Source organism: Coregonus clupeaformis, unplaced genomic scaffold (assembly GCF_020615455.1).
Source record: "Coregonus clupeaformis isolate EN_2021a unplaced genomic scaffold, ASM2061545v1 scaf0557, whole genome shotgun sequence".
NCBI classification, from domain to species: domain Eukaryota; kingdom Metazoa; phylum Chordata; class Actinopteri; order Salmoniformes; family Salmonidae; genus Coregonus; species Coregonus clupeaformis.
Window position 1 is genome coordinate 31,682 of NW_025534012.1, and position 26,406 is coordinate 58,087.

Sequence of the window (26,406 nt, forward strand, 5' to 3'; positions counted from 1 at the left end):
CAGTTGACTACTTTAAAAAATGGTGGAAGCCCTCAATGGACATTTCCATGTTAAAACGAGTTATATCAATGATGAGTCTGCCATCTCTATGAGTTAGTTAGGATTGTGGGAGGGGAAGAGGATCCTAGATCTGTACCTAGGGGAATTTTAACCTATGGAGCCATCTTGTTTATGACTATTTGTGTGACCTTATGGTGTCATGTCAATGTGCTCTGTAAATGTTGATTGTCTTCAACTCAAGTGCTCAAGATGCAAGACGAATTAAGGCCAATGTGAATGTACTGAATCGAGTCGTTATGGTTACGACAATTTATCCAAGAATAGTTTGATCGTGCTTGTGGTTTGTCACATTCTGTCTTCTCAGTATTTCAATAGAAAGTGTACATCTGTTAAGAAGGAAATCCCACCGAGTAATGCTGACTCACTGATTTCAGCCAGGAAAGGAAGGTCAAACTTTAGAAAAAATAAGGAAGTGTCACATACCCCAGTTTGTCTGCTATGATGCAGGCAGGGGGTGTCTTTCGTGTGTTACAATACTACACTCAAAGGCTGGCACTAGGATGGTCTTGGCTCATAACTAAGCTAAATGAATAGTAGCTAGAGTTCCCATCAATGTGTTATCATTATCAAGCACAAACACTACTACATCTAATCTTAAATACAAGACATCCCCTCTGCACTTCTGTTATTAAGCTCATGTTACAGGCAACCATGGACACGATCAATGGGATTGCATAACAAAACGAGCTAGCAGAGTGTCTGGATCAAGGGAAAACATTGTGAGTGAGAGAGAGTTAGAGAAAGAGCGTGTGATGTCGAGTGCGTGTGCCTGTCTGCGTGTGCATGCAACCGTGTGTCTGCACGCAAGTGTTGTGAAAGTGGGTGAGTGTCAGACAAAAGCCCTTGCCCTTACCTTCCCACGGCCTCAGTATGGTGCTGCGTGCAGATCTGCAGCCGGCTCACCCAGTGCTGTCGCTCTTTGGCGTCCGTGGCTGGGAGACACAACAGGGTCACATTCATTAGTGCACACTGTTGCAAAATGTTTTGCAACTGAAAATTCAAACGAGAATTTCCTATTGGGTATGTTCAGTTAGTGCATCCCTGTTTCAGTCAGTTTTCTTTCGTTTGGTGCCTGAACCGAGTGAGCTCATTACTGTGCAGCCGAGTGAATCTCTTTCTGCATGGATCAATAACGACAACATTATCCCTCTCCGACCGAGGATAATGAGAAAACCTCCATTATCACGTATTGATTTGCATATGTTTTACCGGCTTTCTCCCATTCCTGAAGTCTTGGTACAACAGTCTGACAGTGACTATGTGTATCTTGCCTGTCCAACAACTGACTGATGCATTGAGGATATAATAACATTGTGCTGAAATGCAAACCATACATGTCCAGACTACTCAAACAGCATGACACTCTTGTATGAGTTGTTGAAGCTGTTTTGATTGGTGAGTGTGAGAGACACACAATAGTGTGTGTGTTTTACCTCTGAGCTTGTATTGTTCCCCACTGATGGCATTGACCGTGAAGGTGTGAGAGTCCTCGTCGCTGGGGGATATGACCGCCCCTGCCAAGGGGAGCGTCCCGCGAGGTTTCTGGGGCCTGGACTGCTCATTGACAAAGTACTCCAACAACCCCGCCTCATTGTTGAGGACAAAGAACCTGATGGAACGTTCAATCAAAACATTGACATTTACATTTGAGAGAAAAATAGGGTTAGGTGCCTTGCTCAAGGGCATAGACAGATTTTTTCACCTAGTCGGCTCGGGGATTCGAACCAGTGACCTTTTTGGTTACTGGCCCAACGCTCCCTGACCTCAAGATGCTTGTTGACAAAGATTGAATCAATTCAATAGTATGTTTAGTTGATTTGATCATACTGTAAATACTTTTGCTAAATGCACATAGCAACCGTTCAATGTTATTCAACCAGGGCTGCCCACTCACCTATATTGCCATCCTGTTACCAAATTGGTGTATTTCATCAGGTAACCATCAATATTTTCCATGTGGTCACTGAATAGAGCAGAGATTGAGAAAATGATTGACAGTTAGAAAAAAAACTAGTTATGCTACAATAACAGCAGTGGGTTGGCAAAATTCAACTCCAGATGAACCTCGATTCCTCTGGTTAGCCTGTTAACTAACTAATAGCTAAGTCAGTAAGCTCAGCTAGAAAAGCCAGAAACCATAGCTGGCTAGCCAGCAAACATTTGACCAAAGGCTTGCTAGTTACCAACTGAAGATGTGTGGTGCAACTGCCTACTAGCCAAACAAATCACGCAGCAAACTTAGCTAACTAGTTAGACGAATGGTTAGCCAAATATGGCTAAGCCACATAATTAGCCTAGCTAGCTAGACAGTCAGCATACCTGTACTGCCAGCCTTTCGAACTCCCTCTTCCAGAACTACCAGGCGTCCCTTTCTGGAGAAAGACATCCAGTTTCCCTTCACTGTCCGAGATTCGTATTGCCGTGGCGGTTTCCCTGCATAGTCACAGCCAACGTTATAGCTAGCTAACAAGCTACAAACCTTGCCAGAAACGTTAGCTAGCTAACTAGCTGACAGCTAGCAAAACAGCAATTCTCTAGACCTGATTTGCTAACTTGAAGGCCTTGCTCACAGACGGATTTCTTCTGTGCATGGTTAACAAAACACATAGCTATCGTTCATGAAGATATCTATCTAAACGACTGATGAAGTAATCCATCACAGTATATTATTATAAAAACAGTGGCGTGTTAGTTCGGTGTTTACATGATCCAAATCGCTTCAACAGGCTTCACGATGACGCGACACGTTACTGGAATCATGTGATTCCACTCCATGAAAGGACTTCCGCATTGGCAAAAAAATAAATAAGGAAAATTGTAGGCTACAAAGTTTATCGAAATATGTTGCCTTTGTAGCAATAGAACACATCTTCAAATATATCCTGGCACATACCCAATCGAGCTACCGCCGGTATATATTCCAGTCATTTTGCATGACAAACAGTGAGAATTGTGTGTCTCACCCGAGCTCTGCAAATCGAGAAAATTATAGGACTTTCTCCAAGCATAAATGTCTGTCCATACTTGTCATGACAGGTTCGTCGTGGTTGCACACCCAGAAGAACCCTAACCTGTACAAACTTCTCTCTTCTTTATATACAGGTAAAAAGGGTGGAGTGCTAAAAACAATGTGCTGCCCACACGACTAGGCGTATAAGGAAGTTATGGACATGGATATAAACACGGCATTTTACGATCTGTTAACACTTAAAGGAATCGTGCCTGCTACTCCACCTTAACAATGCCTGCTAAGAAAGTGTGCATCGTTGGATCTGGAAACTGGTATATTTATGGACTTTCTCTATTTGCATGTGCCCGCATTCGACAACATTGTATCATCATGAATTCCACTGATTGATTCATAATGTAGCCAACTACAAAGTGCTGCTATTTGGCTAAATTGACAACTTGCATGTAGTTTCACAGAATATCAAATATAGAAGTTTGATCTACATTCATTGAATGTAGCTCAAGTAGGCTGGTTATGGTATCCCCATAATTAGCATATTGTTCATTTTGCGAGTGTCATTTTGAAAATATGAATGGCGTTATTCCATTGCCCTCCTATCTAAATCGCTGTTTTCATAATTTCCTAGGGGCTCTGCGATAGCCAAAATCGTCGGCCACAATGCAAAGGGATCCAACAGGTTTGACCCCATTGTCAACATGTGGGTGTTTGAAGAGATGATCGATGGCAAAAAGTTAACAGAAATCATCAACACAGAGCATGAGAACGTCAAATACCTACCGGGTCACAAGCTTCCCAAAAATGTGGTTAGTATTGTGTTTTGTTTAATATGGGATTCTTGCCTCAAAATTAAAAATCATTGAGTTGTGCAATAATTCTGGAGTTATCCCCGGACATGTTTTTATGATTGTAAAAGGATACACACAGATAAGATGAGTGAAGTTTGACCTATACAGAGCTAACAACGTGTCTGGTTTGTTCTCAAGAACCCAAAGCATTAACAAGGCATTCTGCCTTATCCCAAGGGTTCTCAGCTATAAGCACCGTTTACCGGTGGGCCATGTGAACTACAATCCCATCGCTTTGTTTTAACATTTAGAAACGTCAATAATCATCGATTGCAACGAGGTTTTTGAAACACGGAATTATCTTTCATATCACCGAGAAATAATCTTTCAAATAAAAAAGATACACTTACTTGTATCATGTTTGCACAGATCCATATGGCTGTGTGCCTCCAGATGACAAACTACACTTCCTTCCCAGTTATGCTTAGACACAGGTGTTCGAAAGCAGGCTAGATAGCTAATTACACACAGGTGTTCAAGCATGCTAGATAGCTAATTAGCACAGGTGGTCTTCTCTGCCTTCCATCAGTCTTCCTTAATAAAGGCTGTAACATGGAGATATGGCCATGTGGGAACACTAACCTTATAAAATAGTGCTGGGGTAAGAAATCTGTACAGTTACATATCAGGATATAATTTTTGACAATATATCATGTAGTTTATATATATTTTTTACCCCCTTTCTCCCAAATTTCTATCTTGTCTCATTGCTGCAACTCCCCAACGGGCTCGGGAGGCGAAGGTCAAGTCTGCGTCCTCCGAAACATGACCCGGTCAAACCGCGCTCTTAACACCCGCCCGCTTAACCCGAAGCCAGCCGCACCAATGTGTCGGAGGAAACACTGTTCAACTGATGACAGAGGTCAGCCTGCAGGCGCCCGGCCCGGCACAAGGAGTCGCCAGAGGGATCAGCCAAGTAAAGCCCCCCGGCCAAACCTCCCAAACCCGGATGACGCTGGGCCAATTGTGCGCCCTATCTGCTCAGCCATTATTATGAGCAGTCCTCCCTTCAGCAGCCTCCACTGCTTGTAATGTAGATTAATGATAAATGACACAGTAACATCCATCATGAATAGTACAATGTATCATGCTATCTTTTTCCGCTCCAATTTACCAGGTTGCTGTTCCAGAAATCACAGAAGCGGTGAAAGGGGCCAGCATACTGATCTTTGTCATTCCACATCAGTTCATTGGGAGGCTCTGTGATCAGATGAAACCTCATATTACACAGGGAACCATTGGAATATCCCTCATCAAAGTAATGTCATTTACCTATTTTTTCACACCAGCTCTCTCTTCGAAAAAATCATTGCTAAAATCTATACAATTTATGTCGGACTTTGCTCTGGCTCATATCGGTATCACTCAGGGAAAGTCTCAGCTGTATGAACTTATCATCATGGCTATGATTTTACACTCATTATGTAACAGTAGCCTAGTCAAAAAAAATGTAGCCACCCAAATGCTGGTAACTAGGGTTATATGTTACAAAATGAGTGATTGAAGGCAGCCTAAGATCTCTTTTCTGCCCTGGTCCTTATTCAGGGCATCGATGAAGGCCCAGAGGGCTTGAAGCTCATCTCTGACATCATCCGCGAGAAACTGGAAATCGAGGTTAGCGTCCTGATGGGGGCCAACATTGCAACGAAGTGGCTGATGAGAAGTTCTGTGAGACCACAATTGGTAAGACATTTTAATAATATCTAGAATATTGCTGAATGTTTTTGCCTCACTTGGGTTGCAACTCCCACTGATGCAGTTATGTTTATCTTGACTTTCTATCACTACCTGAACAGGAGCTAAGAACGAGCAAACGGACACATCTTTAAAGAGCTGCTGCAGACTCCCAACTTCAGGATCACCGTGGTGCAGGAGAGTGACACAGTAGAACTCTGTGGGGCTCTCAAGGTACAATTTACAATTCAGTTCAAAGAGAACAACTTTTGCTACATATAGCTACAACGTGAATGTAACTTACACAGAAGGCCCATGTTTCGTTCCACTGTTTTATTTGCTCACATTGTAAATAAATATTTTTATAAACCATTAATCATATTGCTAAAAAAAAAAGAGTAGAAGACTGCACATACCACTGGTTCCTTTCCCCACTCTCTCCTTCCCAGAACATTGTAGCGGTGGGCGCTGGGTTCTGTGAGGTCTGGGCTTTGGGGACAACACCAAGGCTGCGGTGATCCGGCTGGGGCTGATGGAGATGATTGCCTTCACTCAAGCTGTTCTGTAAGGGCAGGTGTCCTCCGTGACATTCCTGGAGAGCTGGTCGCCGACCTGATCACCACCTGCTACGGGGGACGCAACCGGCAAGGGGTGGCTGAGGCCTTCGCCAAGACATCCAAGGTGAGAATCTAGACAACTACGACTCAGAGATGTGACTGTGCTGTGACCAGTACAACTTTCACCTGTTTTGTCAGATTGATAACAGTTAAGATATAAATATCCAACACTTCAAGAAACTCATGGTATGTTTGGTGGTGCGATACATGCTTAAAAGTAAGTAACAGTAACTTTCCAGTCTATTGAAGAGTAGAGGCTGAGATGCTCAATGGCCAGAAGCTGCAAGGCCCACAAACCTCCGCTGAGGTGTTCAAAATTCTAAAGAAGAGAGACATGATTAGCAAGTGAGTACAACTCTTTCACCTTAAAGTGAGACTCGCGATATTATTCTTTTCTTGCTCTCACACAGTCACACAGAGGATCTGAGCATGTGCACGGGGCCCGTTCACGCGCTACAACATGATGTAGTCCCCTGTAGCTCAGTTGGTAGAGCATGGCGCTGGCAACGCCAGGGTTGCGGGCACGTTTCACCAGTATGAAAATGTATGCACTCACTAACTGCAGGTTGCTCTGGATAAGAGCGTCTGCTAAATGACTAAAATGTAAATGTAATGATGGCTATGGGATCAAAAGAGTGAAGAAGTTTGTGCTTCAACACTCTAGAAATTGCCCCGATATTTCTGTTTACTGTGTATCGCTGAGCCTACCTTTTTAATGCATTTAATGACTTGCAAATGTTCCTCCAATGTTCGTTACCATTCACTACATTAATTTAAGCAAATTAGCTTCAAATATTAACTGAAGCTCTCCCTCAACAAATGGTGATTGCTGCTAATGGAACCACGTCTTGCTGCATTGAGATTTAGTGCAATTTTTTTTGTCTTGTAGGTTTCGTTGTTTGCCTCTGTGTATCAGATCTGCTTTGAGGGCAAAGCTGTGCAGGAGTTTATCACATGTCTGCAGAACCACCTGAACACATGTGATCACTCTGTAACCTGGAAGCCACGGAACCTGCAGCTCCTCCAATGGTGTAGAGTGAAGTCGCCCCTAGATGCTGATCTTGGGTCAGTTTTCCAGTCCCCCACTTATAGTTAAAGTTGGGACTGGGGGAGGGGAAGCTGATCGTAGATCTGTACCTATAGGGAAACTTCACCCCAGAGTCACTTCCAATAGCACCATCATACCATCAGAGGGCAGCAGTGCTGCATAAATATTCATTCATAATACTGTAACTACATAAAAATGTAACTGTAACCACTAAATATTCCTTATCATTTGATACTAAGTCTGAAGAACCACTCTACTTAACGTGCTTTGTCGCATATTCATATGTTTTGTGTTTTGATTGTGTATAAGCTTATCAACTAAAGCACTTGACAAATGCTTAGTAATTGTTGCTGATTAAAAAATGTTTTCTATTAATTTTGAATTTTTACAATTTGTTGAACAAATATTCTCAAAACAATACTTTTGATTGAAAAATAAATTTTTGTGTTTCTTTGTTTCACTTCATTTTGGCACGTTATTTTTAACATTGAAAGCCTTTCAGAGGGTAACCGAGAACAATAGACTTGACATTGTTAAGATGAGAGAGCAATAACAAATACGTTTATTTGATTTGATTGTCTAATATTGTCCTGTTGTCCATGCAAGAAAAATGAAATAACATATTTAATATATTTTAATGAGATGTTCCCCTGATGAAAGAAGGATTGCTTACGTTTAACTGTTTAATCAGCTTTACATAACAATTACATTGTATCTAAAGTTCTTGCCTTCACTTCAAAGATGGAGGCCTACTATCCTAGAGAACACAGATGTAAATGTATTACAGATATTCCACAAACCCATTCCCTGGAGTCTTCTGTGACACAACCATATCAGACCCAGGATTAAAGAACAATTGTGGCCCTTGTCTCTCCATCTCTTCTGGCATATCACAGTGAGAAGAACAGAGGCTTAGTGGGATAGCGCACAATCAGCTAGGCGTTTGAATGTCCCATCAGATCAGAGGGACCTTGATGCTTCCATCCATCCCCTCCACACTGTAGCCACGACTGTGTCCAGCCACGGTTCACTCTTTTCCTGGGTAACCCGACGAGGAGGAGGCCTCTCTTCAGGTTGACAGCTCCACAGACAGGCTGCCCCGGATCCCACACATCTCAGGACATCAAAGGGCACAACGGAAGGCAGGGGGCCACGGAGATGGAGAGGCCCAGGTTGAGGCACCCTGTCCGCCCCAGTTTCCCGTGGGACATGGGGCCCCAGGAGAGGACCTGTGTCGGGGCTTCCCGCAGGTTAGGCTCCCTCACCTCCCTTCACTTCCAGCTGAACTGTCATCAGTGTTTTGATGTGAGACAGTGTGAGCCTTGTGGAGGTTGAGACCTTGATCCTCTGTCACAAAGTGAAGAGGTGCTTCTTCAGTCCTGGGCTTGAAAGAGCAGCTTAATCACCTTGGCCAACTGCACGTAGGCTAACTAGTCCCTACACAACACTGTCCTGTTGTGATAGAGAGTCTTGGACTCAGGAGGAGAAAGTTGAAAAGAGAGCAGAGTGTGAGGTCTCGGTCCAGATAGTTCATGGTTGAGATATCACGGAGTCTGCATGCTGCCGACACAAATACATCTACTTATCCAATTATAGCAGTACAAGTTGACCGTGTGACTGACTGGGGCTCAAACCCGGCTCTTGCTGGGTGACACGACTGTGTTAGCCCGCTGAGCTAAGGCATTAGCTTGAGGAACTAACGCAAGTTGTCAAGTCTCAGGCAACGTTACTCATTTAACCAGGTTCTTAACCAACTCTCTTACAGCATCAACAAATCAAGGCTATCATTATAGTACATGAGGATTAATTCAACACTATGCAATATTGAGTTACAACAAATAGTGTTCTGCTGTGATTTATGCAGGTAATGAGGTGGGGTGAGTTATTCACAGTTGGTTGATCACACCTGTGTCTCACATGGATGGTTCTGTCAGTTCCTCCTCCAAACATATCTCCCAGGCCCTGCAGGCTCTGGAAGGGGCCAACCCAGGCCCCAACCACCTGGCTCTCACACCCTTAGATTTAGTGTGTGAAATCCCACACAGACTTTCAGAGAGGTCGATGGTTTTAAGTCCTCCCTGCTCTCAGTCAATAATTTAGAATATCTGGTTGGGTAAGCTAGATAACCTGGGTTCAAATAGGATTCATTTTCTTTCAAATACTTGATTGAGTATTTCTTGTCCTTGATCGAAACAGTGCGATGGAAGCAAAGGACTAGTGGAAACCAGCACCCTATATGTAAAATCTATGCACGAAATATAAGTCAGTTTGGATAAAAGCGTCTTCTAAATGGCATACACTTTATATTATTAGATTATTATCTTGCATTTCAGATAGGCTCAATCAAACGCTCAAAGTATTTGGAAGAAAATAAACACTAGTTGAATCCAGGTCTGCTATACCCAGTTTGTCTGTTTTTCAGAATATGATCAGTGATGCTGGATGTCAAAGGGAGGGAGAGGGGGGCATAATGGTCCATCCTACATCCTCTCTGTACACACACAGCTAATTACAGTGCCTGCTCTCCTCAGCTGTCACTGACACACAGTCTCTTTACATGTCAATGCCAGCCAAATGGGCCCTCATCATCAGAGCTCCCTCCCCGTCCTAGGGCCCCAGCTGCCAGTCTCACAGGGCAAACATGGCACAATGGCGCAGGGCACTGAGGCTCAGGGTCGCAGGGCACACACACCCCTCTCTCCACCCTGCCCTACCCTTCATCTGTACCACCCTAGCTGTACTCCATGCACATTCACAGGGGCATAACGTAGTCTTTCTGGGGGCCCCTCCTTTGTGTTGGGCTAGCGCTCTGAGGAGATGATAAAGCACAAGGAGTGGGTGTGTATTTGTGGCGGGAACTTGTCTGTTTTTTTGTGTGTGCCATTTGCCATTTGTGGAAGGGGGAGGTAGGGCCTTGGCTAGAGCCTGGCTGTGGTGTGGTGGTGTTGGCTGCATATAAACATTGGCTGAACACAGGCACATTTGTTTAGGCCTCCTCCCCCTCAGCTCAGGCAGCCTTGGGAGTAACAGTTGACAATGCCTAACCACACTAGAGCTGGACTGGATACCCATCCACACACTGAGGATAGACAAGGCCAGTTGGGGACAGGAGGAAGAAAGGAAGGTACCTGAAGACTGGACGAAAGAGGCAATCTTTTTTTTAAAAGTAAGTTGACTTTTATTGTTGATTTGTTGACTTTGATGTAGTTTCAAAAACAAATGCATGACTTATCACTCCAAATGACAGTGAACTGTCTCTAAAAAAGCAGGGAGGGCAGAGTTGTGTAGCTTGGTAATGTTTTTATTCCACATTTTGTGCCTTGGTTCACCAGCATCTGTTCATCTCCTGAGAAGCAAGAATCAGTGAGCTTAACATTTCAAGATGTGGACAATTTATTTATCTATGGATTCCCTTTGTAGCCCACGAATGTTGATGACCATATAAAGTGCCCTCTTGTTGCTGATGTGAAATGGGACATTGCTTTATTCCCACTGGGACAGCAAATAACATGGCTTGGACATTCCAACATGTCATTGTAGCATGGGGTGATGCATGAATCCATTTAGTGTTCCTCTGAGTAAAAACATTTCAGTAGACACAGAAACGTGTCCTAAATGGCAGCCTTTTCTCTGTATTGCAGTACTTTTGACCAGAGGCTTATATATTTCTATATTTATTTATTTGTAGTTCTGTCCTTGAGCTGTCCTTGTCTGTATTGTTCTGATTATGTCATGTTTTATGTTTTGTGTGGACCCCAGGAAGAGTGGCTGCTGCTCGCTGGTCAAAAGCAATGCACTATAAAGGGAACAGGGTGGCATTTGGGACACAACAAGAGACTGCCTTGACACTGAGCACGTTTCAGTAGACACAGACTGCCTCTACACCCCCAGTCATCTCGCTTATACTGGGAGCTACACTGTCTCAGATAGAACCATGCTTTAGTTCCAGCTAGCATTTTTGGTTGGATTTGTATTGGATAGTAGATTTCCTTCATTATTACATTCTCCTTTTATTATGTTTTATGATGTTATCAAACCCGTTTTACCTTTTAAATGTATAGGACACACTATAGCATTGAGTTTGCCAAAAACCCAAATTTTATCATCTTGTTTCAACATTTCTTCTAATAAGAAACAAAACACATAAGCTTACCATTAACCGGATGCCAGAATAATTGAAAGTCAAATCTATCTCAATGTTGGTATGGAAGTTGTAGGACTGACTGCTTTATGACCAAGCAGATTTAACTCCCAGATGCAGCTGGGAATTTCAAAGAGTAGCGTTCTGGTTAAATGGTATAGATGGAAAATGCATCTTAACTAGGGGAATTCTCTAACAATAACTTTGGCCGAGACTTGGCCAACTCTTTATCTTTATGAATTCCAGACATTAGATTGTATATGATTGTATCAAGATATAGATGTGCCATTCCATTCTGCACTATCACCTAATACGTTATGGCAGAAAGGAGAATGGAAATATCTTTCAAACATTAATCTGTCTGAAGGTATTTGAGAAGAGCTTTGGTTGTTTCAGTATGGTGCACTATAGTATGCATTTGCTGCAGAGTAAAATGTAGTAGCCTATAGCTCCCAATGACTAGCGCCAACCTTAGCTATCCATCAGTGCAAAGAAAACAGGAAAGAATGTCTGGTGAAAGCTGGTCTCACTGGAAAACAATTGAAAGTGCATATTTCATCATTATGACAATGATGACGTGTAACAATGAGGGTAAGCTAAATGTATGGGTTTCTGACCATAGTAGTCCAACATTGTTCCTCTCCAGTGTCTCAAACTGGTTATAAAATACAATTGTATTGTCTCATGCTTCGAGTAACAACAGGTGTAGACTAACAGTGAGATGCTTACTTAAGCCCCTCCGAACAATGCAGAGAGAGAAATATAGAAAAATAATAACACAAGGAATAAATACACAATGAGTAACGATAACTTGGCTATACACGGGGTACCAGTACCGAGTCAATGTCCAGGGGTATGAGGTAATTGAAGTAAATATGTACATATAGGTAGGGATAAAGTGAATAGGCAACAGGACAGATAACTAAGAGTAGAGTCAAAAGAGTTAGTGCAAAAAGGGTCAATGCAGATAGTCCAGGTAGCTATTTGGTTAACTGTTTAGTAGTCTTGGAGGTAGAAGTTGTTCAGGGTCCTGTTGGTTCCAGATTTGGTGCGTGGTACCGCGACCAGGCGGTAGCTGAGAGAACAGTCTATGACTTTAGATACTGTATGTGAGGTATTGCTCTCTTATTGGAAAGTGGAAAGTGCAGGGTGAAAATCACTAGAGCTATTGGCCAGATATAAATGTTCTATCCATTTTTTTGTTGTATCCTTAGAGAGCAATTACAGCCAAAGTACTGCTAAGTACACTTCCAAAACAATGGGCAATAGCTCCACATTCAGTTGCTAATAATGATAAATCCATAAATAAGTAAAACTGCAATGGCACACTTAACGTTGAGTATTTGGCCCATCTTCTTTTGAGAGTCTCTCTGTACTAGAACCTGCATTCCACGTTTAATAGGTTTAGAATGTTCTGGATTTGAAACTGCTGACATTACTCTCTACAATAGTCTCTGTAGTCTTTGCAATAGGCTTTTATGGCTCACAGGACTCGACCTATCTTAGCCAATATGACTCACAGCAGACTAGATATGAAAGACCTTGTGAGAAACATTTTGTTTGGAACATTTTTTCACCACATAACACTAGTGTATAATTATGTTGTGAGAGATATTATTATTTGTCAATGTTGTGTAGTTCCAAAATATGGTGAAGCAGTGGATTTACATTTTCATGGTAATTGATGATCTACCTATCTACCTAGCTTTTATCTGTTCTGATTGGTCAGATGTTGAGAACAGGAAGTACTTGAAGTGACAGTCGGAAGTTTACATACACTTAGGTTGGAGTCATTAAAACGAGTTTTTCAACCACTCCACAAATTTCTTGTTAACAAACTATAGTTTCTGCAAGTCGGTTAGGACATCTACTTTGTGCATGACACAAGTAATTTTTCCAACAATTGTTTACAGACAGATTATTTCACACTACTGTATCACAATTCCAGTGGGTCAGAAGTTTACATACACTAAGTTGACAGTGCCTTTAAACAGCTTGGACAATTCCAGAAAATGATGTCATGGCTTTAGCAGCTTCTGATAGGCTAATTGACATCATTTGAGTCAATTGGAGGTGTACCTGTGGATGTATTTCAAGGCCTATCTTCAAACTCAGTGCCTCTTTGCTTGACATCATGGGAAAATCAAAAGAAGTCAGCCAAGACCTCAGAAAAAAAATTGTAGACCTACACAAGTCTGGTTTCATCCTTGGGAGCAATTTCCAAATGCCTGAAGGTATCACGTTCATCTGTACAAACAATAGTACGCAAGTATAAACACCATGGGACCACGCAGCCGTTATACCGCTCGGAAGGGAGACGCGCTTCGTCTCCTAGAGGTGAATGTACTTTGGTGTGAAAAGTGCAAATCAATTCCAGAACAACAGCAAAGGACCGTGAAGATGCTGGAGGAAACGGGTACAAAGGTATTAATCCACAGTAAAACGAGTCCTATATCGACATAACATGAAAGGCCGCTCAGCAAGGAAGAAGTCACTGCTCCAAAACCACTATAAAAAAACAGACGGTTTGCAACTGCACATGGGGGACAAAGAGCGTATTTTTCGGAGAAATGTCCTCTGGTCTGATGAAACAAAAATATAACTGTTTGGCCATAATGACCATCGTTATGTTTGGAGGAAAAAGGGGGTGCTTAAAGCCGAAGAACACCATCCCAACTGTGAAGCATGGGGGGTGGCAGCATCATGCTGTGGGGGTGCTTTGCTGCAGGAGAGATTGGTGCACTTCAGAAAATAGATGGCATCATGAGGAAGGAAAATTATGTGGATATATTGAAGCAACATCTCTAGACATTAGTCAGGAAGTGAAAGCTAGTCGCAATGGGTCTTCCAAATGGACAATGACCCCCAAGCATACTTCCAAAGTTGTGCAAAAATGGCTCAAGGACAACAAAGTCAAGGTATTGGAGTGGCCATCACAAAGCCCTGACCTCAATCCTATAGAACATTTGTGGGCAGAACTGAAAAAGCGTGTGCAAGCAAGGAGGCCTACAAACCTGATTCAGTTACACCAGCTCTGTCAGGAGGAATGGGCCAAAATTCACCCAACTTATTGTGGGAAGCTTACGGAAGGCTACCCGAAACGTCTGATAAGTTAAACAATTTAATGGCAATGCTAGTAAATACTAATTGATTGTATGTACATTTCTGACCCACTGGGAATGTGATGAAAGAAATAAAAGCTGAAATAAATCATTCTCGCTACTATTATTCTGACATTTCACATTCTTAAAATAAAGTGGTGATCCTAACTCACCTAAGACAGGGAATTTTCACTAGGATTAAATGTCAGGAATTGTGAAAAACTGAGCTTAAATGTATTTGGCTAAGGTGTATGTAAACTTCCGACTTCAACTGTATTTCTGTGAATGTAGTCCGTTCATGAGTAAAAGAGAAATCAAAAGTGTAATCTGTCTCCATCTAGTGTTGTCAACATAGAGAGTCATCAATCCACCTTCTAAAGAACCTCAAACTACATTAGTACAGCCAAAGAGCAGTAATGGTAAGTCTGGCAGTGGCAACCCATTGTCAAGTAGTGCAGACATAACAAAAATAGAGTGACTTTGATATAATTTAAAGAAAAACACAGGCTATTTGTCAAAAAATTTATCCTCTCCTCGCTCCTTCCCTTCATCCGCACTGACTGGAAAAGACTACAGGGCCAGGCGTTCAGCAGGACACAATAAAAACGTATTATGTAGAACAAACATGCCTCTGGCATGTAGAATAAGGAATCATGAGAGCTCTATTCATGCTATTTCTATGTGCAATGTTCCACAACGCTTGTTTACTGAACATGGCCCAGGTAAAAACTATAGGTTGGAAGCTTGTCATTAGGCTGGTTTTCACCTGGGGCGTATTCATTATGACGTTTCTGTTGCACAAAACGCTCAGTTTTGCAACTGTTTGGACTAATAATTCCATCCCTGGTCAGTTCTTTCAGATCAGTGTATATAAAGGAGAAAGAGGGAAAGGAGAGGAATGCTTCCTCTTCAGTAGAGGTAGGAATTCTTACATCCCTCTACCCCTTCCTCTCCTCCTTGGCAATCATTTCCTCAGTCCCCCTCAAAGGGTCTGACCCTAACCCCAACAGTTTAAGGTCTTCCCTCCAATGGATGGGTTCGAGCCACGGGTCAAGCCATATATTTTGTGGATGATTACCATGTCAGTAGCCTCTCAGGCCGTGCAGCCAGCCACAGTGAAGTGTTGAGACATCACGAGGAGAGAGATACCCTTCCACGTTGAAACTGAGAAATGTCAATGCGTTTGATTGCACAAAAATACTTATTTTTTATGAGACAGGCTACCACATGTATCCAATGAATTAGAGTAGATTGAATAGAATAGATTGAATTTGCATGTTCAAATGTCAGTTCGAAGATAATGGAGTGCTCTGTCCCCATAGATAACTTGAAGTGCCTCTTCACAAATGGTTTGTGTACTAGCATTTGAGCCAATTGATTAATACTCGGTTATTCTGATTAGATTCATCTAAGAAGGCTTATCATAGCCTACTAATGTTTTTTGACATTATGTGGCATTTGAGGCTTTCTAAATAAAAATCTCAAGGAGTAGACTACACCTCTTCTGACCAGCTGTAGACTACACTCTTATCTGACCGACAATGTAGTTGCCTTGAGCTATAAGACCCATTTTAAAGGGGCAATCTGGGATTCAAACAACAACAAAGCGGTCACCATTACCATTTTTGGGGTAAACAGCTGAGGGATAGGCCTGGAGACTCTCAATCATAGACAGGCATTTCTAAGTTATACTCTTCAAGAATCAATGGTTAGAAATCATTCATTTCAAAGAGTCAATACCAACGTATGCTGCTTCAACCCAGTCGAACACAACCCAGCCTTCGTTCCTCCTCGAGATTTTCTCTCTCTCTCTTGCCGAACAGCACAGCAATGCAATGAGCTACGAGAGGAGGAATGCCGAAACAGTGTGAAATCTTTCAAAAAACTATTGCATTTGTGGCCACAAGGAATGCAACAGAGGCATTTAGAGAGGCTGAATCGGTGATTTGTGCTCACCGACTGTGATAACAAACAGTGGGTGACGGGACCGGTCTGATGGTTTCTGTCAGTGTGCCTCTTGTCTACTTTATACTGGGTCTGTGGTGAGGAATGCTTAAAGTGTTAAGAAGGAGAAATTCTGCGGGAGCCCCAATGAATAGCAGACCGGGTCCTTATTTGGAAATACTATAGTCTTAAGAGTAGGAGTGCTGATCTAGGATCCCCCCTGTCAAAATTGAAACAGATTAATTTGGATCCAAAGGCAAAAACTGATCATAGATCAGCACTCCTACTCTGAGACACTTAATGAATACGGCTCCAGGGCTTCTATCTAAAGAGTAGGAGTGCTGATCTAGGATCTGTTTTGTCTTTTGGATCATATTGATTAAGGTTATATGGACAGGGAGGATCCTGATCATAGATCAGCTCTCCTACTCTTAGACACTTGATACATACAGCCTTTGGGCCCATATTCAGAAGAGTAGGAGTGCTGTCCATAAAATCAAGCTCATCATTACCTAAAAGGCTAGATCAGCACTCCTAAAAGGCCTAGATCAGCACTCCTAAACTGATCCTAGATCAGCACAACTAAGAGTTCTCTTGACTTTGTGAATAATGGCCCAGACCAGTAGTTTCCAATCAGCATGGTAGTAGAGAAATCTGGTTGGCAGTAAAGCTGTGAGTCATGTGTCTCCCTTTAAATGAGAGAGAGAAAAAGAGAGAAATGCTTTAAACCTCCTGAGAGACTGAGGTCTACGCCAAGCCCAGATGCTTAAGGAATGCAGCTGGGCTCTATTGCAGTAATGCTGCTTGCTTGTTTGGTTTGCCACAGTTAAAGCCTGAGAGAGACATAGTAACACTGGCTGGTCAGACAGACTAGCTAGCTAGCATAAACAAAAACTAACCAACAGAGCTTTTGAGAAGGAAGTATAGCATTTGCAAACATCGCTAATGTGTTTGTTTGTTTGTGTGTTTGCAAAATGAAAGTGTGTGTGTGTGTGTGTGTGTGTATGTGTGTGTGTGTGAGTTGGTTATTCTATCTTTGTGGGGACCTAAAATCCCCAAAAGTCCCCACAAGGATAGTCAAATAAGGAAAATTCTCCCTTGTGGGGACATTTCCCACGTCCCCATGAGGACAAAGGCTATTTTAAGCTTAAGGGTTAGGTTTAGGTTTAGGGTTACAATTAGGGTTAGAATTAGGGTTAGAGGTTAGTGGTTAGGAGTTAGGTTTAGGGTTTGGGTTAGGGTAAGGGTTAGGGTTAGGTTTATGGTTGGTTAGGGAAAATAGGATTTTGAATGGAAGTTAATTGTAGGTCCCCATGAGGATAGAAGAACATAACATGGTTGTGTTATGAGTAGGGTAAATGTGGTTGTTTGTGATATGGGCGAGTCTGTGTGCATTGGTGGGCATTTCCATGTAAAAAGCCCCATTGGCACTAATGTGAAGTTCATAGGAGCACATCAAATTTGGTGTCAAGTGAAAGCTACGAATCTATATAATTTTTTTATTAAGGCATAAATAAATTAGGCATAAGCAAAGGCTTTGCTTTCTGGTCAAAAAGATGGAAAAGTATTTTTTAGAAAACATCTAGCAGAAAAAGTCTTATAAGGTATTAGAAATACATCAAAACACAATCATGTTGAAGTAAAGGCCCCTGCCAACTAATATCAACATTTATATTTAGTTTTGCAGAAATGATTTGCCTTCTGTTTAAGAAATATTGCCTAGTGTCTTGTCATTCTGTTATCAAAAACCCACATATCTTAAAGATATTTTCTAATTTCTCTCCCTCAATGAAAGCTCACATAATTAACAAGTAAAGGTAGACCTACCATTAGTTATAGTGTTTTTACCAATAACAATTTGGTTTATGATTGTAATGGGGAATATTTAAGATGAATAAAGTTCATATTCCGTTAGGAGTAATTAACACAATGTTTGGCATATTTAAGATTTCCCGTCGTAATACACATGATTTCCAATGTTGTATTTGTGACACTCATTTGTGTCATGGGTTGATGATACTAGACTCAATGCTATATTTTACATATTAAACTCATATCTGTTGATAGTGATTGACGTCAGACTGGCGGTACACTGAGCCGAGGGCACACTGACAATTTATCTGTGACATGGTGTGATTCTGTAGCCACTGATGTAGTCTTCCTCCCAGCATCTCGGGCTGGTGTTTACAGAACATTTGGTACTGTCTGATTAACATATACAGTGAGGTCCAAAAGTATTTGGGCAGTGACACAGTTTTTGTTGTTTTGGCTCTGTACTCCAACACTTTGGCTCTCGGGTTTGTTTGCGTGTGTGTGTGTGTGTGTGTGTAGCAGATACATTTTCTCTGCTTGTGTGCTGGAGGTGTCTCCCTGTTGCAACTTGTAATTAAACCAAAATGATTTATGATTGACTATATCTGTGACTGTTCTTCTCTTTTGTTCACCTGAAAATCCCCTTTACAATGATTTATTAAGTGATTATACAACGGATGGGTCTAATCCTGAATGTTGATTGGTTAAAAGCGCATTCCAGCCGGTGTCTATTCCACAAGTTACCACCAGCTAAATCTATGACGTTAAAATGCCTATTTACTCTGTTCCATCTGACTGCGCAATCCACTGTCTCATCAACCCAGCCAGGCAAATTATAAACTTGATCTCCACTATAAAAAGCATCTAGACATTATCTCACATTTCTTTTAGAATAACATTTAGTTTTCAACAGCGGAGATTTGTATAAACCTTGCTGTCTGTCTCTCCGACATTTGCAACTTTGTTTCAATATTCAAATTCGATCTCCAGCTGTCCCATAGTAGTGAACGTGTAGGGGTCGGGAGACGGGACGAGACAGACAGGCAGGCAGCGTTTCTCAGCCAGTCGAAATCATGAATCAGCTGGCATCATTTTTATGGATATACAGTGGGGAAAAAAAGTATTTAGTCAGCCACCAATTGTGCAAGTTCTCCCACTTAAAAAGATAAGAGGCCTGTAATTTTCATCATAGGTACACGTCAACTATGACAGACAAAATGAGATTTTTTTTCTCCAGAAAATCACATTGTAGGATTTTTTATGAATTTATTTGCCAATTATGGTGGAAAATAAGTATTTGGTCAATAACAAAAGTTTCTCAATACTTTGTTATATACCCTTTGTTGGCAATGACACAGGTCAAACGTTTTCTGTAAGTCTTCACAAGGTTTTCACACACTGTTGCTGGTATTTTGGCCCATTCCTCCATGCAGATCTCCTCTAGAGCAGTGATGTTTTGGGGCTGTCGCTGGGCAACACGGACATTCAACTCCCTCCAAATATTTTCTATGGGGTTGAGATCTGGAGACTGGCTAGGCCACTCCAGGACCTTGAAATGATTCTTACGAAGCCACTCCTTCGTTGCCTGGGCGGTGTGTTTGGGATCATTGTCATGCTGAAAGACCCAGCCACGTTTCATCTTCAATGCCCTTGCTGATGGAAGGAGGTTTTCACTCAAAATCTCACGAACATGGCCCCATTCATTCTTTCCTTTACACGGATCAGTCGTCCTGGTCCCTTTGCAGAAAAAACAGCCCCAAAGCATGATGTTTCCACCCCCCATGCTTCACAGTAGGTATGGTGTTCTTTGGATGCAACTCAGCATTCTTTGTCCTCCAAACACGACGAGTTGAAAAAGTTATATTTTGGTTTCATCTGACCATATGACATTCTCCCAATCCTCTTCTGGATCATCCAAATGCACTCTAGCAAACTTCAGACGGGCCTGGACATGTACTGGCTTAAGCAGGGGGACACGTCTGGCACTGCAGGATTTGAGTCCCTGGCGGCGTAGTGTGTTACTGATGGTAGGCTTTGTTACTTTGGTCCCAGCTCTCTGCAGGTCATTCACTAGGTACCCCCGTGTGGTTCTGGGATTTTGCTCACCGTTCTTGTGATCATTTTGACCCCACGGGGTGAGATCTTGCGTGGAGCCCCAGATCGAGGGAGATTATCAGTGGTCTTGTATGTCTTCCATTTCCAATAATTGCTCCCACAGTTGATTTCTTCAAACCAAGCTGCTTACCTATTGCAGATTCAGTCTTCCCAGCCTGGTGAGGTGTACAATTTTGTTTCTGGTGTCCTTTGACAGCTCTTTGGTCTTGGCCATAGTGGAGTTTGGAGTGTGACTGTTTGAGGTTGTGGACAGGTGTCTTTTATACTGATAACAAGTTCAAACAGGTGCCATTAATACAGGTAACGAGTGAAGGACAGAGGAGCCTCTTAAAGAAGAAGTTACAGGTCTGTGAGAGCCAGAAATCTTGCTTGTTTGTAGGTGACCAAATACTTATTTTCCACCATAATTTGCAAATAAATTCCTTAAAAATCCTACAATGTGATTTTCTGGATTTCTTTTCCTCAATTTGTCTGTCATAGTTGACATGTACCTATGATGAAAATTACAGGCCTCTCTCATCTTGCACAATTGGTGGCTGACTAACTACTTTTTCCCCCCACTGTATATACAAAGAAATGTCCATTGAAAAAAGGTAAAATGAAACCGAGTGCAGCTAGTTTGCAGTCTTTACAGCTTCAGTGTTTGAAGTGTTTGTGTTAGCTGTGTTGTTGGTTAGCTCCTCTGAACAACAGTGTCCTGACGAGAGAGCAAATTTGCTATGCCAGGTGAAATCGCACCTCATTAGCTCATTGTTATGGATGTATCCAAATAAATGTCACTAGAAAACAGCTTAAACAAATGCAAATTCAGCTACTGTTGTTATTATTTTTTTACGTTTGACGTGACTGTAAGTTAGCCGTAGTTGGCTAGCAAGCAAGGGATAAGAACGTTGCCAGCCAGTATGGCAAAGGAACATTTAGAATGAACGACTGGGTCGCTACATAGATACAGAACAAAAAGACTGAACGACTGGGTCGTCTCTGGCAACCGAACCAATAGAACGAACGACCAGTCGGCTTGGGTAGCAACCCTAGATTTGTGTTGTGACTATATCTTGTGGAAGGATGAAATAGTATGAATACATTTATCAAAATAAAGTTTGAATGAAAATATGTCAATCATTATTTGAATATGTTGGTAACATGTTGTATAAAAGTGACAATGCCCTTGAAGCTGGTATTTGGAGGATATATTGGCACGGTTTGCCAGCCCTCGACTTCGTCTCGAGCCTAACAACACCCGTGCCAATGTATCCCCAAACGCCGGCTTATCGGGCATTATCACGTAATTAAATTGCTTCATTCTGTTACCAAATCGGTAACAAGACGGCCAACAAATCTGTAACAAAATGACTGCAACTGAATTGGCTACATTGGGAAATCATGGCAGTCACAAACCACAGTTGGATCACCTGCTGCTGTCCTCCCTTCCACTGGCATACTGTTATATTCAGCTCATAGCAATTGTCTTTCTCATTCTGTTGCGTAGTGGTCAAAGTAAAGAAAAGTAGAGTAGAGTATAGGTCAGTACAGCAAAGTTCAGTACTGTACCATACTATACAATAGAGCACACTAGAGTACAGTATAATTTATTGTATTGTACTGTACTGAACTATGCTCTACTGTACTGTACTATACTATACTCAACTGTGCTGTACTGTGATGTCCAAACTTGTGAAACACAGTGGCTTGCGAAAGTATTAAGCCCCCTTGGCATTTTTCCTATTTTGTTGCCTTACAACCTGGAATTAAAATAGATTTTTTGGGGGGGTTTGTATCATTTGATTTACACAACATGCCTACCACTTTGAAGATATTATTCATATCTCAGAGCCATTTGCATTGATAGTTATAGCCCCCCTGGTTGGTTAGCTACTTGCAGATTCATGCAGGGTAGTAACGTTGTCACGAACAGAAGAGGACCCAAGAGCGCAAGTTCAAATTCAGAGTTCTTTATTCAAGGTTACAGGCGGGAAGAGGAGTCCCAGGGGTGTCAGGGGGTCTTTCAGGGTCCTCCTGTGGGTACCTGTGCTCCGGGGTCACCAAATGTCCGGGGGTGTCCAGTCCAAGTGGTTAGTGTGTGTGTTCCCAGTGATGGAGCGGCGTATCGGGCTGAGGGTGGTGAAACGTCTGGGCACGCTCATCTGGTGGTCGGAGACCTGGGGGAACACACACACACAACAGCAACATGAATGGCAGGCAGAAGTACAGATCAGGGCTGGGCAAATATCGTGGTGAGAGACAGAAGGCAGAAACGAGTTACCGGAGGGGCTGAAGATCGGAGAGTAGTCGAGGTCCAGAAGGCAGGTTGGGATAGACGGGCAGTAGAACAAGGAGGCAGTCAAGAAAGGATCGGGTATCACAAACAGGAGTCAGAGCGCAGACAGGCAGGTTACTGGTCCGGGTTTGAAGACGATCTGACAGGGCTTGGCTGAAAACCAGGGCTTGATATACTGGGGAGAGGTAGTGGGGAAATGCAGTTCAGCTGGCAGAGTAATTAGAACAGAGTGAGGCAAGGTGAGGATGGTGAGTGGGAAATGCAGTGCAGCTGGCCAGGTAACAAGAGCAGAGCAGGGCAGGTGGAGCTAGTTAGGCTGAGTAGAGAGAGGGAGGTGAGCAGAGTGGAAGATAATTGAATGCAATTAATGTTGCTACCAGGGAGAGAGAGTGCTCATGACAGGACCCCTCCAAGGGGACGGCCCCAGAAGTCCCAAGAACAACATCATGCCGGGAGGGTGGAGGGGAGCAGGCGGGCGGGTCAGAACTCCTCCGAGCGGTCCGAGTGAATCTCCTCATCCTCAGAAGGAGCTGGAGGGTCACGGTCGGGAGACAGGACAGGCACTGAGACAGGAGCAGGGCGGGCCGGACGGCTAGGAACCCCTCTTGGACGGCCCCTACGGATTGCAGGCTGATCAGGATGTAGTTCGGGTGGAAGTGTGATAAGGGTCCGGTCCACTATCCTCCTGGCCGGGATCCAGGTCCTCTCCTCTGGACCATATCCCTCCCAATCAACGAGGTACTGGAGACCCCTACCCCTTCGCCTAGAGCGGAGCAGCGCGGACGGTGAAGACAGGACCGCCATCTACGAGGCGCGGAGGAGGTGGCGCCGGAGCTGCAGGGACCAGGGGGACTTTCATGGACCGGCTTGACCTTGGAGACGGGGAAGGTGGGGGTGGACCCGCATGGAAGCGGGCAACTGAAGTCGGACCGCGTGGACTGATGACTTTCTGCACAGGAAAAGGACCAACGAAGCGAGGGGCCAGAGATACAACCGAGCGGCAGATCCGGGCAGACAGCAGACCTGACAACCGAATAGGTGTTAGGTCCTCGCCGGTTGGCAACCGAGGGTAGGGTTCAGACTTCAGGAGCACAGTGCGAGCCTGGGCCCAGCGCGGCGGCAGCGGGGGCATAGCAAGAGCAGACGGAAGGTGGATCCGGCTCCTGGCTGGCAAACAGTGGAGGTTGATACCCGGAGACACACTGAAAGGGGGGAGAGCCCGGTGGAGGAACGGTGAGTGAATTATGGGCATATTCCACCCAGAGCAGGTGTTGAGCCCAGGCCCGGGATTTTGGGAAGCCACACACCTCAGTCTCCAGCTCCTGGTTCATCGCGTCAGTTGGGTTGATGCGGGTGGAATCAGACGAGTAGGCTGGCGGAGGCCCCAAGGAGATGACAGAACTCCTTCCAAAAGGTTGTGAGATTGCGGGCCCCGGTCTGACACTAATCCTGGGTAGGCATGGATACGAAACACATGTTCAGGACCACCTGGGAGGTCTCTTTAGCAGAGGGTAGTTGGGAAGGGGACAAGGGGTCATCTTACTAAAGCGGTAACAATGGTAAGGATGACTGTGTGTCCGACAGAGGGGGGGAAGGCCGGAATAAAGTCCAGAAACGGGGAAGGGGGGAATGAGTAGGGGTTGCAGCAACCCAGCAGGAGGGTTGGGAGTCTTGTTTCAAGTTACAAGTGGGACAAGCTGATGAATTCTCGGACACGCTCATCCCCCGCCACCAGAACCGGGGGACAGATGAAGGGTGCGAGTGATGCCGGGATGACAGGCAGACGGGATTGTGGCCCCACTGAATCACAGGTGACCTGAGATTTGCTGGAACAAACAGACGGTTGGGGGCGCTGTGTTGGACCTGGTGGTCCCGAAGAGCCTCATGACCTGCGACCCAGGTGAGGGGTACACAAGTGGCTGGGAAGAATGGGAGCTGTCATGGGGTGGTCTCGCCTTCTGAAACATCCGGGAAAGAGATCAGGTTTGATGTTGGGAGATCCCGGGCGGTAGGAGAGCGTGAAATTGAAGCTGCGGAAAGAACAGAGACCACCGCTGTTGACGGGAGTTAGCCTCCTGGCTGCTTGGATATACCAGGTTCTTGTGGTCTGTCCACACTACGAACGGTTCCTTTGACCCCTCTAACCAGTGCCGCCATTCTTCAAGGGGAGCTTGACAGCCAACAGCTCGGTTCCAATGTGAAGTTGATTCGGCAGGGTTAGCGAGGAGAGAAGGACAGGGTGATCTTGCATCCCAGCTGCTTTGAGAAAGCACTGCACCCACTCCCACGTCCGAAGCATCTACCTCCACCACAAATGCCTTGCTGCATCTGGCATCTGGAGGATGGGAGAGAAGTGAAACATGTCTTGAGGATATTGAAGGCCTTATCAGCAGCTGATGTCATTGGTACGGTTGTTTAGTGCTGGTTAGCGCGGAGGGGTGCAGCCACTGTGCTATAGTTTTGATGAATCTCCTATAAAAGTGTGGCAAAGCCCAGGAACTGTTGAACTTCTCCGAGACTCAGGAACTGGCCAGGAAGTGAAGACGACACCTTCGTGAGATCCATTGAATGCTGCCCTCGGTCACCACAACAGGAATGAAACGGTTTGGCATGGAATGCACTTCTCTGCCTTCACGAAAAGAGAGTTTCCAGCAGGGGCGAGGAAACCGGAGGGGAGAGGTCGGACAGAGTTTTGAGAATATTAAAATATGAAGGTACACAAATACGAACATGTAGTATGTCCCGAGGATATCATTACTAGGGGCTTGAAAAACTGCTGGGGCATTGGTGAGGAAGGGATGACGAGATAAAGGGCGGTTGGTGTGTTGAAGCTGTCTTCCATCGCCCCCCCCCCCATCCGACCAGATGGTAGGCATTGCGAAGGTCAGCTTAGTGAATACAGTGGCTCCTGCAGCAGTGAAGGCAGACGAAAGTAAGGGAGGGGTAGCGATTCTTAACCGTGATGTTCAGACCCCCGTAATATGCATGGATTAAGAGAACCGCCCTCTTGCGATAAAGAAGAATCCGCCCCCTGCGGGGAAGACGACGGCTAATATCCCGGAGGCAAGAGAGCAAACGTAGTCTCATGGCTTTTTTGGGGCTGACAGTGAATAAGACACCCTTGGGAGGTGAGTGCCAGGCAGGAGATAAAGTCATAGGGTGTGGGGGGTAGAGATGTTGGATTTGTTGAACACCTCTTTCACTGTGGTAACAGGCGGAACATTGAGATATGTCGGAGGTAGGTAGATCCTTCCCGGTGAACGGGCAGGGTGGGCCCCGAAACAGGTCTGGTGACAACCCCTTCCCCACTCACGTAGCTGTTCTGTCTCCCAGCTCGATGTGGGGGTTGTGCTGACGGAGCCACGGGTATCCAAGAATGAGTGGTTGGCAGGTGAGTGGAGGAGTGAAACTGGATGGACTCCCGGGTCTGACACAGATGTACAGGGGGAGAAGAGGAAGTGTAAGATGAGCATCCAGGGCCGTGCAGGAATGGTGTCAGTTGATGATGGTTCACGCCCAGTTGCTGTGCAAGCTAGGGTCATGATGTTTGCTTCGCCCGGAATCACAAGGGCGGCCAATGTATGAGTCTTGTCAGGAAAGCTGAAGGCGGAGATGAAGAGGGTCTTTCGGATGGAGGGAGACTGAAGGCTTTTGAGCTCACCCGGATCTCCCCTACACCTGGTGAGCTGCGGCTTGGCGGACAAGTAGCGACACGGGATTCTCGCCACCACAGAGAGGAAAGGTTGGAGCTTAGACGGCGCGACGCCCCTCGGGAGTCAGGAGAGGCACAACATGGGCTC

At 44.2% G+C, this 26,406-nt stretch overlaps 1 long non-coding RNA gene and 1 pseudogene across 1 annotated transcript in view; both read left to right on the forward strand.

The window, feature by feature from the left end:
* Positions 1 to 3,252: 3,252 nt before the first annotated feature.
* Positions 3,253 to 8,550, forward strand: LOC123485065 (annotated as a pseudogene).
* A 1,738-nt stretch (positions 8,551 to 10,288) lies between these two features.
* Positions 10,289 to 26,406, forward strand: part of LOC123485064 — a 40,271-nt gene continuing 24,153 nt past the window's right edge. The window contains exon 1 of the long non-coding RNA XR_006658847.1: positions 10,289 to 10,381. This is a non-coding gene — a long non-coding RNA (uncharacterized LOC123485064). The remainder of the gene's footprint in view (positions 10,382 to 26,406) is intronic.